At 41.1% G+C, this 20,120-nt stretch overlaps 1 protein-coding gene and 1 long non-coding RNA gene across 2 annotated transcripts in view; one reads left to right on the top strand and one right to left on the bottom strand.

Annotated features, from left to right (window-relative positions):
- Positions 1-20,120, top strand: part of LOC311507070 (acid-sensing ion channel 2-like) — a 259,325-nt gene that overhangs the window by 87,175 nt on the left and 152,030 nt on the right. The window lies entirely within an intron of this gene.
- LOC311507071 lies at positions 32-5,421 on the bottom strand. Its single transcript, XR_014699713.1, has 5 exons — positions 3,250-5,421; positions 2,442-2,517; positions 860-923; positions 634-711; positions 32-491 (listed from the first exon to the last, which is right to left on the bottom strand). It is a non-coding gene; the product is annotated as an uncharacterized lncRNA (long non-coding RNA).

Below are 20,120 nucleotides of genomic sequence, written 5' to 3' on the forward strand. Positions count from 1 at the left end.
ATCTTTATTAAAAGCTTCATTGCCTGCTGCTAGCACAAGTTCTGTGTCATTGCGGAAACGTGGTATTGGAAATTCAGAGGGCCAACACTTTGAGCGCAGAGTCCCATGATCAGGTGATGACAGGATCACTGTATCACTGGAATCAGATGAAGTAGTACTGGCAGGTCTAGTGGAGCTGCTGGCTGCACTTGTGTTGGAACTATCCAGGTCAGTTACAACTATTGAGGAGAGTTCAACAATATGGACAACCTTAATTGTGTCTTTGTCTTTAAGATCTTTTGTTGATGCAAGAGAAAAAAACTCCCCTCCAAAATCAACATCCTTGTAATGTAAGGTAAACTTCCCTGGCTCCAAACTATATTTCTGTTGCACAATAGACTGTAGCTCATCCACTGTCTCCGGTATTCCACAAGGCAGTACAAGCTTGTCAATCATATGGTCTTGAAGAATGACACGAAGTGCAGCAGGTTTATTCGGACGCGTTTGAACATCTGTAAAAGAAAAGACATTATGTAGATCTGACATAATATGTGAACATTGTAAACATCTCAGGCCTGAGGTTTTGTTTGGCATACATTTTACATTTTTCTGAGCCATGATATTAGCAGAACCTCATTAAGGATTACAACATACCAGGAACATCAAAATCAGTAACATCCATTTCCTCGTTGTATATTGCATTCAGCATTCTTTCAGCAGGGGAAATATTTCCTGAAAATGTAATGCATAAAGAGGAAAAAAAACAGCAAATACGTTCTTATTATCTGCATCATATCTTTCTCTTGTAAAAATGTGTCAAATTTGCAGAACATAGGTTAACAACATACTGTATGCTATTGAGCACAATGAGAGTTCGTACCACGTTCTCCTCTGTCTCGAGATTGCTTGTTTCTTGTGACATCTGCCATCTTGTTTTTCTGTATCTAGATAACACAACGACAGTGTGAGAAAAATATCCTGACAACAATGTGAATCTGAACCAGAAATACACTTGCATGAAATAAGGTAATAGTGTTTTAATCCACAAAACACTACTTGTAGTTTTTCCAAACAATTGAAGTGCTATGCTGACCAAAGGTAAAAGTGATTGAGTAGTTTATTTCTTTTTGAAATTGGATATTTTTGATTATTGAGCCAGTGGATTGAAGAATTACACTGGACTTATCTGAGCAGGAGAATAATCACTGAGTCTTATTGTAAAGTTAGCCATTACTTTAAAGGGAAACTTCGGTTTACTTCAACCCGTCTCCCATCGTCATAAATGTGCTTCATGTGACTAGTTACATGAAAATATTAGTCGTCATGTTAGCCATTGTGTAAATACAGCCGGGGCACAGCTAGTAACTTCAGACCCGTTACAATGAAAGTGAACGGGCATACTTTCACAGGCAAATTTCGTCCACTAAACATGTTTTTTTTCCCCCACCAAGGCCACCTCACATTGTTAGTATAAATGTCAGAGAACATATAGAAACCACATGGAAATGTGTTGTGTTAGGTTACCCGTTTTAAGACGTCTTTGTTTACTGTTCATGTTTGAGATAATTACCTCCACTCGTCTGTATGAAAGTTGGATGAAAGCTGTGCCGGGTAACAGGTAGGCTAACACAACACATTTACATGTGGTTTTATACTATACATTTACATTTATACTAACAATGTGAGGCGGTCTTGGTGGAAAAAAAGCTTGTTTAGTGGACTAACTTTGCCCGTAAAAGTATGCCTGTTCACTTACATTGTAACAGGTGTGAAGCTAGTAGCAGCGTCCCGACTGTATCTAGATAACAGCTAAATATTTTCACGTCACTAGTCACACAAAGCACATTTATGACAATCGAAGACAGGTTGAAATAAACCGAAGTTTCCCTTTAAATGTGCCCCAGATGTACTTTGCACAATTTGAGATAGTTATGTAGTTTTGAGACCCATTTTGAAATCTAAAAGCAGCAACAGAAGGAAACACATTTGGGTCATTCTATGGAAATATCAAGAACAGAAAATGGCAGAAGCAACAAACAGAATGTGATAAAAAAAAAAAAATAATAATTTTATCATCGTGCCAAAGCCTTGACTACAAATCCAGCAAATGTGACACACAAGCTATCACCAAGCCATCTATGGCAAGTAGATGTATCGCTTCAGAGTGACCATACGCTTCCCTGCAATGGTGTATGCTGTTAAAGGGAATATATCAGACAACTGAGCTGGATCAAGAACTTTAATAGTACTTGTATTCTCCAGCTCATAGCTGCCAAGGTGCTCAATAAACCAAGCATGGAAACATTTCACAATAAATCCAGGTTTACCATCAACAACTACAACCTGAATTAGCTCTCCAAAATCTGGAAGGCCACCAGTTGAACCATTAGCCAAGATCATTCCAGTGGCATATTTAGTGCCACTGTAACACACTGTGTTAGCCAAGTGAATACATGACTTACCAGGGTACTTGGCTTCCACTGCTCCCTTGATGTCCTCTCTCAGCACAGTCAAATCTACCTCTGACAGTTTGGTCACCTGCAATGAAGGTTGGAGAACCTTACTGTCATGAAGATGATACGCAATCATCATCTGATGCTTCACTGAGAGAGACAGAAGAATGTTGCGGAAAGAGTGTACATGTCTGACAACACGTTTAAAGAAGCTATGTTTAGCCTCAAACCGCATCGTCCACAGTGACACAAGTGGTCCAAAAGCCTTTATCAACTGAGGATAATGTTCTATGAAATGGTGCTTTGGAATTAGTGTTTGACCAGGGAAAGCTTCACAGAATCTGTGCCGATGCTCTGATATCTTACTGTCCAAGAAACAAATTGTCTCATCTGTATGGACAGGGGCTACAACAAGTTCAACTATGTCCTTGAGGTTGAGAAGAACCTGCCATGTTGGGTGACCCAGTGGTATCCTTGTGCCAATAATGAAAGGAAGGAGTCGCAGCAAAGCCCAATTTTCATGAGCATTCCCACCAACAGTTTTTTTAACAGCAAAACTAAGGGGTACTGGTTGTGGTGCATCCTTCTTATCTGTCCACCTGTATGGAAACTCTGCAATAAATTTATTCAGTTCTATAAGAGTGAAATATTTGTTCTTAATGAAGGTATCTATACACAATGCTAATTCTTTTGGTACAATGCCTTCAAAAAGATCATGCAACAAATCCGGGGGGTAGCCTGAAATAACGTCAAAATGTTTTAGTTTTTCTGTTAGTGGACACAGCCGCTTTACTCCATAGCTATGGCACCCACTCACCTGTGCAGTTTGAACGTGAACTGTGTGGCCTTCTTTGGTCCTGGGAGGAAATGTTCCTGTTCGAACCTCACATTCTTGAAATTTGGCGCGTTCTCCAAGACACCATCGACATATGTATGAACTTGAAAAACTCTCAACAAATCCACCGATGGAATGAGCACCCAGGTTGTCTGCAATGACAGAAGAGACAGTACCTTTAACTCGTCTACCAAGAGAGGGAATGTAAAGTCCGTCCTCCTCAAGACTACCAAGATCTTTGAGAAGTGGCTCTAACACAGCATCATATCCATATTGTTTTATGTCCTCAGCTTTGCAAAGAATGGCTAAAAATATTGAGGTCAGTGAAGACCGGAGCAATGGTGGGACATTCGCAAGAACCCAATAGACAGCAGTGATTTTGTGCTTTTTTCTCGAAGTTCCAAGTGGATTGCACACTTCAAATTCATCCACATATAAATTGAGAGCTATTGCCGGATTATTTTCAGAGAATAATTTGTTCGCTTTAAAGTGAGTACCATCATAAAATGTTGTGTACTGAGTTTCTGTATTTTCTGTGTTCAGTGCTTTTTTATCACTGTTCATGAGGAAATCCTGCATTTCCTTCTTCTTAAAAATCTCAGATAATGACTTCAGAATAGGTACATACTGGAAGCTTTTATGCTCCTGGGAATTAAGCACATACTCAACTGGCTCCACCACAGAGAAATTTTCCTTATAATATGTATTTCTCTTGTAGGCGGTCGACAGAGGGCCATCACTCCTCAATGCTTGGCTGATGGGGTTGGATCCACAGAGTTCTGTTACCATGTCAGTGATCACAGAATCATCAAGTTCACATTTATGCTTCTCTAAGCATGACTGCAAAATTCCTTTCATGATCGGACCTGATGCTGAACTTGAAATAAAGTTTAGTTCTTCCACCATCTCATCAATACACTGCTTGGGCACATTAGATATGCTTTCCAATTTCAGAAAGAGGTGGGCAAGATTAGCTTCAATTATGTTAGGCAATTCTTTTCTTTCTTCATCATAACTCTCTCCACACTCAACATCTTCCTCATCAGCAGGATCATCCCCTGCATTAACAGGATTCACATACCTGTGTAAGAGCTCAGGCTTGAAGTCATCCAGTGAGTGAGGTGTGTGTTTCCGTGTCCTATGAGAGGCAAATGTACCATATATGTTGGTTTTGAAATGGCAATTTTCAAACACACATGTGACGGTTTCTTGTTTTTTTAAGTGACGGCCAATATGTTCAAAGTACTCCCTCTCTGTGGTGATGGTGCTTAGGGTACAACATGGACATTTAAAAGACAGGACATCATTAACTTGTGTTGTTTTATAAGATGTATGACTTCTTGTCATGTGTGATTTAAGGCTGGCCCATGTTTTGAAAGAGCAATAGCATTCCCAATGGAGACACGGCAAAAATTGCCCACCATGCATGTGCCGTAGCCTGTAGTGTTTTAAAAGCTCAGTCTTTCTGGGAGTTTCATATTTGCAAATTTTACAGCACCAATTCATTGCAAAAATGTATGCTATTACCCAGATTCGGTGAAAGACTTCTAAAAAACTACTTCATAATCAGATTCGAGCAACAAGTCAGAATCAATCAGTCAAACGGCAGTAAGTTAACTTAGCTCTTGACGCTAACGAAATGCTAAAATGGCAGCCGAGCTTACCTTTCAAGCAGCAACAGCAGCCACCGGTGCCGCGTCAAATATGCCCCCACGACGTCCAGCAAGAAGCCTCCGACAGGACCTGACGTCTTTGGCAGCGTAGCAATCCGGGTACACAATAATAAGCAGTTCCAAACTCTTCAGACTGAAGACGTGAAAGTTCAAACTAAGCAAACAGCAGCGTTCTCTGCGAGCAGACAGCGTGTCTCAGCTTCCCAAATTGGCTGCACCTGGAGCCTCTCGTCTGGTTCATTAGAGACCACGCCCACGCATCTTTTGAGTTTCAGGATAAAAGTTTGCATAATGCCAACTTGATATTTGTGTCTTGTTGAGCTGTTGCACCGTTATCCATTCAAAATACTCATGAAAATGAGTATGGATCATTTTTTTATTTTCGACTTGGTTTAACTAGATGAATAAAGTTGGTTACTTAGTTAAACAAATAGATGCTGCAAACTTAAATGTTTGTATTGAAATTGCATATTTATTTAAGTTGAATTTACTGTCACCTTGCTTTATTCTTTAGAGTGTGAGAACATTCATTAATACCTTGTGTAAACGGGGTTTGTAATAATTGTCACTGATGTTGGTGGATTGTGATTATTCACTGTTTGCAACAAAACTTTTATAGACTGCCTTCAGTGTGATTACATGAATATATATGACAGTGATGTGATGAAGCACACTGGTACAGATTTTGTTTCTCATGAAGAACTCACAGCAAAAATAGTCATGGGTGGTAGGAGTAGCCAAAGCATTTGTCCTGCCGTGTTGCTTCATTTATTTCACTTTCATTGCTTTTAAAAGACCGTCTCTCTTATCCATTTCATTACTCTACCAATTTCTCATCATAGCTTCCATGACTCTTACTTCTCCCTGTCCATTTCATCAATTCTGTGTTTTCTTGGGCTTTGGCATAACAGATAAATCCTATGAATACATCTTTAAAAGCCTGAATTTGGTCTGACTGCCTGTACCACTGTCATTAATGTGTGGATATAGCTGGGACTCCTGCACATTAACTGCACATTCTGCTTAATTGAGAGGAATACCGAATAGCATTCGTAAATAATGTCATATTGACCTGGAGCTGACAATTTTTTCTTTACTAAAAAGCTTTGTTTGATATAATCAGTTTTAATCAGACGTAGGCCATGCCGTGTTAGACTGTAGAATGGTGGAGAAAGTGGGCAGTAAAGTAATGAAGAGAAGTTCTCAAGCTTCAGGCTGAATACTTAACTGAAATAGTCTTGCATTGGTCTTTTCCATAATGTAAAACACCTCTTAATATTAATGATGATTATGATTAATTGATGCTGGGTCATTGACGTTCGGGAGATCCCACTCCCGTTCTCAGGAAACCATCCATCAGTAAGACACTCTCAGGTGATTTGTCTTAAAGGTGTGAGGCAGATGCTACAGCCAGGTTTGTCTGCCAGTATGGAAATGTCTAAATGAATAACGGGTTTAGGAAAGCACCGAGGGTTGGCCGGGGCAAGGCCGTGACAGGTGACAAATAGTATTGATAGACTGAGGGATATAGGAGCTGACTGGACAGCTTCCCCATCTCATTCTCCTCTTCTCTTTGCTTTACTCTGAGAATTAATCCTGGTCTGCTGGATAACCGTGGTGAGGATCCTTGGTATTACCTGATAAGATAAGATAATCTATTATTATTCCTGCAGCGGGGAAATTTGCAGTGTTGCAGCAGCACAGAGTTGAAAGGACAGTGCACACAAGATATAAAGAAAACTAAAACACCAAATAAATACAATTTTTTATTTATTTTTTGTTTTGGTAGTACAGCCAGCCTCTCAGCAGCAGGAAGTAAAGGCGTGCGGTAACACTCCTTCACACAGTGCGGGTGAAGCAATTGGCTGCTTAAAGCGTTACCCAGTGCTGTTACAGTGCCATGGAGGGGGTGGGGTGATTTTCCATCAGAAAGGACAGCTTTACTATCATCCTCTGATCACCCACCACCTCCACGGGCCCAAAAGGTCAGCCCAAAACAGAGCCTGCCTTCTTCACCAGTCTGTTCAAATGATTCAGAGTTGCCAATGTTAAACCTTATCAAGCTGTACAAGAAAGTGGACTAATATACTCAAAAACTAACAAATGCCAGCCTGCAATATTCAATAGTGTTTGATACGTGGAAGTGCTTGGAGTTTTGACTGTGTGCAACATGAAATGTGTTTATAACCTATTTGGGAAAACACATAAGAACAACAAGTAAGATTACTACCCAAAATGTCCCTTTTTATTTATTCAACACAGTTTATCAAGCAACGTCTTGGTCTAACTTTGATCTACTCCACTTTCCACAGTATTGTTTGAATGTGTTAAAGGTTATAGATAATACCAAAATCTATACAGAGGGAGAATTAAATCTGAGCTGGAATAATAACACAATCACAATCAGCTGCAAACAAAGGTGACTATTAGGGGTGTAACAAATTACCGATATGAATCGGAAATCGGTTTTGATTTAAAAGATGTGAGTGCATCGATACACAAGCCCCTGGACCGATCTAAATGTACCACGAACCGGTCGATGGCCCGATTACAAAGTTATGAATCGGGTTATTACCGTAATTTCCAGACTGTAAGGCGCACCTGAATATAAGCCGCACCAGCTAAATTTTGGAGAAAACTACAGATTGTTCCATATAAGCCGCACCCGACTATAAGCCGCACCCAAGCCGCTGGTGTTTTAATGTTTAATTACCGTAAGGGTTTCTTCTACCACGGAGGGGATCGTCGGGACAGAAATGACTGTTTGGAAACGCAAAGCGTCCCATTTATTTACATTTGAGAAACACAATAAATCTTTCAATCAATCGATCGATCAAACTTTCACATCTTTGACATTACAAACAGCATTCGTGCAGTGCACAAATAATACAACGGTGCGCTCCTAGCGCACTTCCTGCAGTCATAGTACCATAGTAGTGCAGTATAACAAAATACAAGGCTTACAACGCTTGACGAGGCAATAACGTTAAATGGCTAAATTTAATTTGTTTGTAAAACTGCTTGCCTGTAACACGGCAGCAAAAGTGCAGTAACCCGGCTGCTCAACTAAATAACAGCATCTTTTTCTAAAACAGCCAACACAGCAGTAAAGGTGCAGTAACACGGTTTACTGTATCAAAATAACCAGCCTACTATACCAGAAAAGTCAGCCAGATCGATCGCCTTTAACTTAAAAGCAGCTCTCAAGTACCTACTGCATTTGGACTCACTTGGTTTGTTTTGCTCTCGTTACCTGGCGCAAACTGTCTGTCTCGCTCCTGCGCTTCCATGATAGTGCGCCCCTGGTGACCGTTAGCTGTAAAAATCCATAATAAACCGCAGGGTCCAAAGCAAGTGACAAAAGTAGCGGCTTATAGTCCGGAATTTACGGTATATCAGCAATACAGCTGGAAGCACCGCTTGCTTATTCTCTTTCTCTCTCTCTTTCCCGCAAAAATCTCGCGAGACTCTATTAAACTTATCACTATGAAGGTAAACAATATCACATTTTTAGGATTGATTTAGGATCATTCATAATGTAAAATGTCTACTTTAAACAAGGAACTATATCGGATTACTCTCTAGGCAATTGAATCAGGTCAGCTGGACTTGGTTTTTGTCTGTGTCTGTGGGCTAGTCAGACTTGCCTGCTAGTCTCTCGAACTGATGAAGCCACTTGGATAAGGAGCGAAACGTCTTCACAGACAAAAACCAAGTCCAGTTGACCTGATTCAATTGCCTAGAGATGCCTTTGACCTGGACAAATGAGAATTTGCACAGACTCATCGGATTACATCATATTGCACTGAATCGTACCGAATCGTACCGAATCGGATCGGATCGGATCCTACCGAATCGAATCGAATCGGTTGTTTTTAAAATGTGTCCTTCCTGAATCGTTTCGTACCCCATGTATCTAGATACGTATCGAATCGTCTTATATTGGAGAGATGCACACCCCTAGTGACTATGCAAGTGACATAATTATGTGGCAGTGTCATCTTCTTAGTAGCTCACAATTACAAAACTTTAGTCATGATTTCGGTTGAAGATGAAGAACCATTTGTTTAAAACAAAAGAGGGGCTGGCTTGCACATTTATCTCCCCCTGAGAAATGGTGAAGACTGTGTATCAGTCCAGGGTATTTAGCGTTATTTCAATCTTCTGTAGTTTATGACCTCCCCTCATGAAGGATAAACAAACACAAAATGCTTTTGTGTTGTGTTTTGAAAATAAAAGCGAGTCAAGGACGCTAAGAACCAACCCGCAAAAGAAAGGGTGCTTCTTTCAGCCCTCATGATTGATCAAACTACCTTTTCGGTTTTTCTTGTTTCATTCTCTGACACATCCAGTCTATGTGTGTCAGTCTCCAACTCTAACTGCATCTATTATTTACAGACTGTGAGCATCCTCAAGTTCCCTCCCCGAGGCCATGTCTTAACACTGAGCTAGAATATGGATTCACGTTCTGCAGTTAATGAGTTACTGCTACAGAGCAAAGGAATCATCTTGTGGAAGCCAAAGGGTCGATTTCCTGTTCTTTATTTGAGATTGTTTTGGTTATGTGTTCTGCTCCACTGCCCCTCTCTAACTGTTAGATTGTTTTCTTCTTCCATCTTTTCAGTCATAAATATCTCCCTCCCCCCTTTGCTATCATCTCCCCGTATTCAAAATGTATAAGGATCTAATCTCGGCTAATGTATCAGTTGTTCCTGCATGCAATTTGCATTGTACAACCGAATGATCCAGCAAGGGGTGCAATCATGGTTTATTTATTTTAAAGGCTGATTAAAACCTGGGTTGTGCTCGCTGTAGTCAGTGCATTGGTGCAATATTTCCCCTCCCGGACCCATTCAGTTATTAGAACCAACATAAAAAATACAGTAGGTGCTTTCTAGCCGTGCTGGTTTTTACGTTTCTGTTTTCTCTCATGTAGGCTAAGCACAGAGCAGCAGAGAGTTCAAAGCAATTTAAGTCCAAATAAGAACAGAAACTGGACTGGAAGTTTAGTAAGGTGCAGGGAATTTAAAGCTTCATTTAGACTATAAGGTGTTTCTTCTATTATTTTCTTGTGCATAATTTACCATTCAATTGCGTTTCAATAGTGTAATCATATCTTGCTAACTGTACATGGGCATGGCAGCCCTGACAAGCTGTGGACTTCACGGCCCCATTTATTTTGAATGAATGATAAATTTCTTTCCTTACTTCCTTTTCTGCATCCATGCTGTGTGTCCCACTGTACGTGTGTATTAATGCTCTTCTACCCCTGGACCAGCTCAGTCTTGCTCAATGAGACTGGACATTGGCATTGAGATGATGTAACAGTACTACAAGTGTATTTTCTTGGAATGATTTTCGTTTTTATTAGGGCCGGGACTCGATTAAAAAAATTAATCTAATTAATTAGAGGCTTTGTAATTAATTAATCGAAATTAATCGCATTTTAATCGCATATAAATATTTGACCTGAGAACAGTGAGAAGTAATTTTTTTCATATGGATTTTTAGTATACCATTGAATAATGACTAAATTTCCCATCCACGGGGCCAACCAAAGCGGTCTCATCAGCTTCTTCTTTCATGTTCACTGTGGTTTGTTGTTGTCTGAAGTAATGAACAGTGTTGCCAACTCCTCAGGAAAGGAAAGTAGCTATTGGCTGTCCTAAAAGTCGCTAGAAGTCGCTAAATGACGTCATCGGCTAATTTGCATAATTTACCTTTTGGATGTAATTGTGATGGACGCTGTATTATTAACGCGCCTCCTTTATCCGGGCTTGGTATTGGCAAAATGACTCTAAAGAGACACTCTGGCACAGTAACTTAAGTTTTTTTTTAGTTTTTTTTTTTTTTTTAGTTTTCTTAAGTTTGGTTTAGTTTCTAGCCTACAAGTCACAGGCACAGAAGAACATGAGCATTTTTTGCCATAACTAGAATATTTTTAACATTTTTTGTATAAACGGTTTTTACTTGACAAAATTAACAATCTAAATGGATTATTATTTTATTATTTATTTTAGTGTGACAGTGAAGAAACATTTACATCCCGCTCTGTAAACCAGGGCGCGATCAGCGGCAGCTTTGCGCATGCGTCATTCGTTTGCAGTCTGGACGCGGTGGCGTGGTTCTCCCTCTCTGCTCTGACCGCTGCTGCGTGGGGCTACTGTCTGTGAGACTGACCACCTGTGAGTGCTTTGGGACGGGAGAGGGGCTCACGGCAGCACCCGCTGCTTGTTGAGGACACTGGTAATGAACGCTAGTTGGTGCTCCAGTATAATCGGTCCGCCGAAACTCATCCAGTGAGAAACGTTCCGCGGTGCAAAAATAAGTGTGATTAAAATGCGTTAAAAAAAATTAACGCGTTATTTTTGTGTAATTAATTAATCTTAATTAACGCGTTAAAGTCCCGGCCCTAGTTTTTATACATTTTTTTGTTGTTAGAAATGTAATTGGGAAAATTTGTGCACTACCAGAGTTGACTAGTGGGGCAACTCCCAAATGCTTCGTAAATCCTTGTATCTCAAAATAAGAACAAGTCTACATGGACTCCAGTAAGACAAATAGAATTGTTTAATTGCCTAATATTAAATATATGGTAGGACATGTCTAAAGAATGCATATATGTACAGTAGATTTGCTCTGAAGTAAGTTAGAAAAATGTCTGGCGAAATAACATACACTTATCATTGATGTACACTACCAGTCAAAAGTTCGGACACACCTCCCATTTAATGTTTTTTCTTTATTTTTATGATATTTACGTTGTAGATTCTCACTGAAGACATCAGAACTATGAATGAACACATGGAATTATGTAGTAAATAAAAAAAGTGTGAAATAACTCCAAATATGATTTATATTTTAGAGTCCTCAAAGTAGCCACCCTTTGCTTTGTTGACAGCGCTGCAAACCCTAGGACTTCTCTCAATGAGCTTCATGATGTAGTCACCTGAAATGGTTTTCACTTCACAGGTTTGACTTGTCAGGGTTCATTAGTGGGATGTCTTGCCTTCTTAATGGGGTTGGGACCATAAGTTGTGTTGTGTAGAAGTCAGGTTGGTAGACAGCTGACAGCCCTATTTGACAACTGTTAGAATTCATATTATGGAAAGAACCAATCAGCTAAGTAAAGAGAGATGACAGTCCATCATTACTTTAAGAACTGAAGGTCAGTCAGTCTGGAAAATTGCAAAAACTTTGAATGTGTCCCCAGGTGCAGTTGCAAAAACCATCAAGCGCTACGACGAAACTGGCTCACATGAGGACCGCCCCAGGAAAGGAAGACCAAGAGTCACCTCTGCTGCTGAGGATAAGTTCATTTGAGTCACCAGCCTCAGAAATCGCAAGTTAACAGCACCTCAGATTAGAGCCCAGATCAATGGCACACAGCAGACACATCTCTATATCAACTATTCAGAGGAGACTGCGCTAGTCAGGCTTTGATGGTCAAATATCTACTACAAAACCACTACTAAGGAAAAGCAACAAGCAGAAGATATTTGTTTGGGCCAAGAAACACGAGGAATGGACATTAGACCAGTGGAAATCTGTGTTTTGGTCTGATGGTGTCTTTGTGCGATACAGAAAAGTTGAACGGATGGTCTCTACATGCATGGTTCCAACCATGAAGCATGGAGGAAGTGTGGGGGTGAGAGGGTGCTTTGCTGGTGACACTGTTTCAAAATAGAAGGCACACTGAACCAGCATGGCTACCACAGCATCCTGCAGCAACATGCTATCCCACCCGGTTTGCGTTTACTTGGACCATCGTTTATTTTTCAACAGGACAATGACCCCAAACACACCTCCAGGCTGTGTAAGGGTTATTTGACCGATAAGGAGAGTGATGGAGTGCTGCGCCAGATGACCTGGCCTCCACAATCACCTGACCTAAACCCAGTCAAGATGGTTTGGGATGAGATGGACCGCAGAGTGATGGCAAAAGGGCCAAGAAGTGCTCAGCATCTCTGGGAACTCCTTCAAGACTGTTGGAAAACCATTTCAGGTGACTACCTCATGAAGCTCATCAAGAGAACGCCAAGAGTGTGCAAAGCTGTAATCAAAGCAAAGCGTGGCTATTTTGAAGAATCTAAAGAATCTAGATTTAAAGAAAGAAAGAAGAATCTGTTTACTGCAGTTCCACATGTGTTCATTTATAGTGTTAATACCTTCAGTGAGAATCTACAATGTAAATAATCATGAAAATAAAGACTTTTGACTGGTAGTGTAGGTCTTGATTTCTGTCATTGCATGGTGTTGAAATACACTGGTGTCATGTAGGTTAGTTAACTAGTTGCAAATCTACCAGTGACATTTCATCTGACTAAAGGGACATTTCTCTTGTCCTGTCTGAAAAAAGGACACGTTGTTTGAAAAATGTCAAGAGGCCTGATGGGTAAATCTGCATAACTAAGGGTAGTGGGTTTAACATTAGTCAGCTGAAAATCTAAAATTACTCCCCCTCGCTGCTGCAGGATGTTGTTACTTTATCACTGAGAAAGAGAAAGATAGCAGATGGACTGAAAAAAAGAACGATAACTTCTTGTTTGAAAGATGCGGTGTTTTTTTTCTCTGTCACATTCTGGGCATGTAATGAATCCAGCATCTAGTTGAGCTGATGTAGCAGATTGTACAAACACGGCTTTACTATCAGTTACACACATACCTTGAGCTTGCTTACAAATGTTTGTGCCACTGTCTATGTTTGTGCGCTTGTGGTATATTTTCCAAACATTAGTCTTAAGTTATAAGTCTTCTATTCCAGGCAGGTAGCACCTTCTTTATGTCCTCCTATGTATGTATATCCTTTATATCCTTATGTCTTTTATTCTTAAATATGTAAACAGTTTTTTTGCATAGCATTGTAGAGGATTATTAGGCATTCTACAGAGTTGAATTCAAGTAATTGTACTTTTGCTTCTATTACTTTTTTATTAAGACCACTTTACACTCTGAAGCTGCGCATTTTCTTGTTTTGATCATTGGTATTCTCTTTCCCTTGTCTTTATCGAGTGTAATGTTCCTCCAGGCAAACCGTGAGAGTGATGAGAATGATTGAGGAGACAGGGGTCAAGTTTTAGTGCATCTTCTTTGTTTACTCAAGGCCCATCAGAGTGGAGACAGGTATTAGCAACAGCTACGGCATGAAACTAAACAAGGATGGTGGAAACGGGAACAGAGACAGAGTGGTAAGGTGAAGGATTAAAGCAGGGGTGGAATGAGGAGTCGGAGGGTGAGGTGGGAAGGGGACACTGAAGGTTGTGGTGTTCCCTCTAGCTCACCCCAGCTCATTAATTTTCTCATTTAGTCAGAACAGTGGAGTGTGCAAACAAGATTGGGGGCCTTGCCTACTAATGAGGACAGGGGGAGACTAGCAGACTACTCCTACATTGTGTGTTTGTGTAGGTGTGTTGTTAAGAGAGAGAGCGAGAGAGAGTAAGAGTGTATGATAAAGTGAAAGAGTTTAAAAAATCAAACTAATGTGTTTAAGGTTTTGTCTTTGTTTTTTTATCATATATACACAACCTTGCAAGCATTGATTGTAAGTTTTACATTTATGTGCACTTATTACTGATTTGCTGTATTGCTTTTTTACTACTGGCTGCAGGTACAAAAATGCATTTCACTGTGCATTGTACTATGTATAACTGTGCACGTGACAAATAATATTTTCTTATCTAAAGTGTGCGTGTGTTGAATTAAGTACTTACAGTTACAAAAGTGCTATATAAATACAAGTTATTTGCCATTTACCTGAGGAGAAAAACTCTAGCTGTGGACAGCAAATTCAGTTGGTTGCAGTTTTTATCGTGACAAACATATGTACTCATGTCACTGCATGTGAATCCAAATTTCCACAGTTCACCTGTGTGATCGGCACATTCACAACAAAATAATGTTCAATATAAATATGCTGTAGCACAGTATTACATTGGCTTATGTTTGTTTTTATGATCCCTGTTGCAAACATATCTCACATTAAATGTTATCTCAAGAAATATCTCATGTGAAAAGTTGGGAAATACTGTCACTGAGCCACTCCATAAAGAATCTCTGTTCTGTCTGTCTTTTAATTCACACTGTCACTATCACTTAAAGCCTAAGACTCACTGACCATTCATGGTGTATAATCAAATTTAGACTGTGAAAATGGAGAAGGTTTTTTCCTGTGATGTTAGCTCAGTATAAAGCACTAATAGATCAGAAAGTCATTTATAACCATGTACTGTTGGTTTCATTTCAACTATGTGTTCTATCTGTGTGTGTTAATGGAAAAGGAGTTTTCAAGTTTAATGAGGAATATTAACTCTACAAGGATTGTTTTGCTTGACCTTTGTTCATTTAGTTACTGCAGCTTTTGGTGCTATTTTCTAGAGTATAATACTTCAATATATGATTAACAGTTTGGTTATCTAAAACTTTGGTATCCATGAAATTTAAAGTAGATGTTTATTTTGATAACTCATTAATCTTTTAGATTAAAAACTGTTGTTTATCAAGTGGTCAAATATTTTTGGGTTCCAGCTTTCCAATTTGATTTTACTGATAAACTGTTCACTGTTGGTTAAACAAAAGCAGTTTAAAAGCAAGTTTATAAGTGTCACCTTTGGCTCAGGGATTTTACTTAACTACTTTAACTGGGTAAAACTGGTTTAAGTGGAATTTTCATTCACAAAGCAACACATAGTAGCTCCTTACTTGTTGAAAATAATTTCCTTTTTTTTGTCTTTCTCTTTGGACAGGTCAAAATGTTCTCTTGTAAGGCTGAAATTCATGACAGTGCTTCTAAATCAATGCAGCTAGTCTCTTCAAATTCCAGCAGAGCTGCTGTAAACTCGACAAAAGAGAAAGTAAATAGGGTTCAATGTCCCAAATTGAGGTGGCATATTAGACTGTGGTGGGTTAGCAAGGCCACTTCATCATTAGCCTGAAAGCTGACTGTGGTATCTTGTGTGTGAGCAAAAGCTGAAGCAGTTTTTATTTAGTGTGTGTCTAATAAAAATCAGCATGCTTTTAATGATTCACTTCAAGAAATAAAAGAATAAAAGACACTTTAGGAGAGGGAGGAGATTTCCGGGAGGTTTATTTCTGTAGAATGACAGAAAAGCAGTATCCGAAATGTGTGACTGAATACATATTTACAGGAAGGGACGATGCTGATGCAACACTGTCTTTTCACCCTTTCCATTTTCTTCCATGTTCACAGTTTGTAGATGAACACACATATTTAAGTTCCCCTGGTGTACATAAAGTTCCCCTGGTGTTCCTCCTCCTCAGTTGAGTGTACTGCTGGGAGTGTGTTGTCTAGTATTGTCTGATGACAATAGTAATTAATCATACACAGAGACTGCTTTAGTGTGCTATAAAGGTCAGTGTTCAGTAATACACAGGATAAGATGTTATAATCCCTTGTGCCAAAATCCCAGGCAAAACACATTTAGAGGCCCTGTTCAGCTAAGAGACCCTACCAAACCTATGGTCATATAATATGACAATTAACCTATAATCTACATAAACTAAGTAAAAGCTGCTGGCTTGTAAGCCCATTGAGCAGCATAGTTCAGACATTGTAAAACATTAACTAAACGCTGCTGGCTTGTATGGCCCGCTCAGCAGCTAACCATAGCTACCACGTAACAAGAAGACAACAGCAGTATGCAGCATGTCATTGGGGTTTTCGAGTGGGCACCTCCCTTCACCGATGTTTCGTTAAGTTAGGCCCACGACACCTCGAGAAGGCTTAACAGTGACTTCCAGCGTCCTGGAGTCACCCCCCTCCACACCGCCACTGCACAACCCTGTTTCCCTCACCATTTGATGTCTATCAACAGCTAATATAGTAACTAATAACCACGTAACAAACAAACAAATCTACCATGATTCGCCCCGTTGATGCGGACTGAACCACGAGCCAAACAAACAAATCTACCGTGATTCGCCCCGTTGCTGCGGGCCGAAAACACGTAACAAACAAATCGCGTAACAAACAAATTGAGGCCTACATGCGGCCTTCCTTACCTTAGCTAGTTCCCCAGCTAGCATGCTTTCTGCGCACCCATAACCAGTCGCTCGCTCTCTCTGCTGCCCGGGACATGTTGCTAACCGCAGTCCTCTGGCTCCTTCCCCGTATGCCCAGCTCGCTCAGCAGAGCAATCACCGACTTTGCCACAAATCCACGGCAACCCACTTCTACCGGGCGGACATAAGCCTTCCATCCATTCTGCTCTGCATCTGCTGCTAACTCTGCATACTTAGCTCTTTTTCGCTCATTAGCCTCCTCAACTCTATCTTCCCACGGGACAGTCAGCTCTATGAAATAAACTACTTTCTCTGGCTCAGACCACAACAGCAGATCTGGCCGTAGTCGAGTGCTAACTATCTCAGCTGGAATAACCAGTTGTTCATTTAAATCCTCTCATCTGCCAGGCTCCTCCTACTCTTAGCTGTCCCGTGTTATGCCTGATGCCTGCTGGTCTAGCCTTTTCTCCCTCCCGTACAAACTTAATACATCTATTCTCTCTGTTAACGGCCATGGAATTTAAATTCACCCGTTTTTCCTCAATTGCAGCTGCTAAACATTTCAGTACCTGGTTGTGACGCCAGGTATAACGTCCTTGGGAAAGACTAACCTTACAACCTGTCAGAATATGTCTAAGCGTGCAGACACAAGTGCACAGTGGACAGGCATTATCCTCACCTACCCATTGGTTTAGGTTCTGGGGAGTTGGCAGCACATCGTATGTAGCTCCTAACATACACTATATTACCAAAAGTATTCGCTCACCTGCCTTTACTCATTCTATGAACTGAAGTGCCATCCCATTCCTAACTCATAGAATTCAATATGATGTCGGTCCACCTTTTGCAGCTATTACAGCTTCAACTCTTCTGGGAAGACTGTCCACAAGGTTGAGGAGAGTGTTTATAGGAATTTTTGACCATTCTTCCAAAAGCGCATTGGTGAGGTCACACACTGATGTTGGTCGAGAAGGCCTGGCTCTCAGTCTCCGCTCTAATTCATCCCAAAGGTGTTCTATCGGGTTCAGGTCAGGACTCTGTGCAGGCCAGTCAAGTTCATCCACACCAGACTCTGTCATCCACGTCTTTATGGACCTTGCTTTGTGCACTGGTGCACAGTCATGTTGGAAGAGGAAGGGGCCCGCTCCAAACTGTTCCCACAAGGTTGGGAGCATGGAATTGTCCAAAATGTTTTGGTATCCTGAAGCATTCAATGTTCCTTTCACTGGAACTAAGGGGCCAAGCCCAGCTCCTGAAAAAGAACCCCATACCATAATTCCTCCTCCACCAAATTTCACAGTTGGCACAATGCAATCTGAAATGTACCGTTCTCCTGGCAACCTCCAAACCCAGACTCGTCCATCAGATTGCCAGATGGTAAAGCGTGATTCATCACTCCAGAGAACGCGTCTCCACTGCTCTAGAGGCCAGTGGCGGCGTGCTTTACACCATTGCATCCGACGCCTTGCATTGCACTTGGTGATGTGTGGCTTGGCTGCAGCTGCTCGGCCATGGAAACCCATTCCATGAAGCTCTCTGCGTACTGTACTTGGGCTAATCTGAAGGTCACATGAAGTTTGTAGCTCTGTAGCAATTGACTGTGCAGAAAGTCGGCGACCTCTTTGCACTATGCGCTTCAGCATCCGCTGACCCCTCTCCGTCACTTTACGTGGCCTACCACTTCGTGGCTGAGTTGCTGTTTTTCCCAAACGCTTCCATTTTGTTATAATAGAGCTGACAGTTGACTGTGGAATATTTAGGAGCGAGGAAATTTCACGACTGGATTTGTTGCACAAGTGGCATCCTATGACAGTTCCACGCTGGAATTCACTGAGCTCCTGAGAGCGGCCCATTCTTTCACAAATGTCTTGTTTCACAGTCTGCATGCCTGAGTGCTTGAATTTATACACCTGGGGCCAGGCCAAGTGATTAGAACACCTGATTCTGATCATTTGAATGGGTGAGCGAATACTTTTGGTAATATAGTGTAAATCTAATCCTGCTAGCCTCCATGCTCCAAAGCTCTCTCCACTTCAACTTCCTTTTCTCCACACTCTCCCAGTTCACCCACTGACCCTGCTTAGCCTGCGACACTGCCTTCGAGCATCTAACTGCTTCCTCCTGCTTCTGTACTTCTTCCACTACCATCTTTCTCCTTTCCACTGCTGATGCCTTGCTCCACAGAGGTTTCCCTGCACACAGCCCTAGGCCTCCACGCCCTTGCTGTACATGACCTATGATATCCCTATGTTTAAGAGCTGCCTGTGCTTGCTGTACTGCCTCTTTTGCCTTCCACTTCCTCCCTGTCTTAATAGTAGGCGCTACACTCCTAACCACTGGATCCTTTGACTGAGTAAGAGTCATTTCCAGTCTAACTTTAGCACACTTAAACTCCTCTGTTAAGCTGGTAACTGGGAGCTCCAGAATGCCTTTCCCATACAAGGCTGTGTCACTTAAGCAGCGTGGGACACCAAGCCACTTTCTGATAAATGAATTAATCATTCTTTCTAACTTTTCTACATTTGAAAGGGCAACCTCATACACCGTCAGCGGCCACATTAGCCGAGGCAGTAAACCAAATTGCCAGCACCACAATTTTAACTTCCCTGGTAGCCCTGACCGGTCTATGCTTGAAATGCCTTGAATCATTTCCTGCCTCAACCCTTCAAACTGCGCCTTATCACTGAGACTTGCATCATACCATCTTCCCAAGCTCTTCACTGGCTTTTCCAGCACTGTGGGAACTACCTCATCATTTATAACAAACTTCTTATCTACTACCTTTCCTTTAATAATAGAAATACTCCTAGATTTAATAGGCTTCACTTTCATCCTAGCCCACTGCAGGTTGCTATTTAGCTTATCCAGCAATCTTCTGGTACAAGGAGCGGTTTGACGTTGCTGTCGTCATGTCGTCCATGTAGGCCCTGATTGGGGGAGGCGAAGCCCTCCTTGCAGCCTTTCTCCACCTACCACCCATTTGGAAGCCCTAACAATAACCTCCATTGCCATTGTAAAGGCTAGTGGAGAGATTGTACACCCTGCCATGATGCCTACCTCCAGCTGCTGCCATGCTGTAGAGTACTCTGCTGTGGTAAAGCAGAGTTGAATGTCTAAAAAGTAGGCTTTGACTAAGTTTTTTATACTGCCTGGAACTCTAAA

Source organism: Chelon labrosus, assembly GCF_963514085.1.
Source record: "Chelon labrosus genome assembly, chromosome: 21".
NCBI lineage: Eukaryota > Metazoa > Chordata > Actinopteri > Mugiliformes > Mugilidae > Chelon > Chelon labrosus.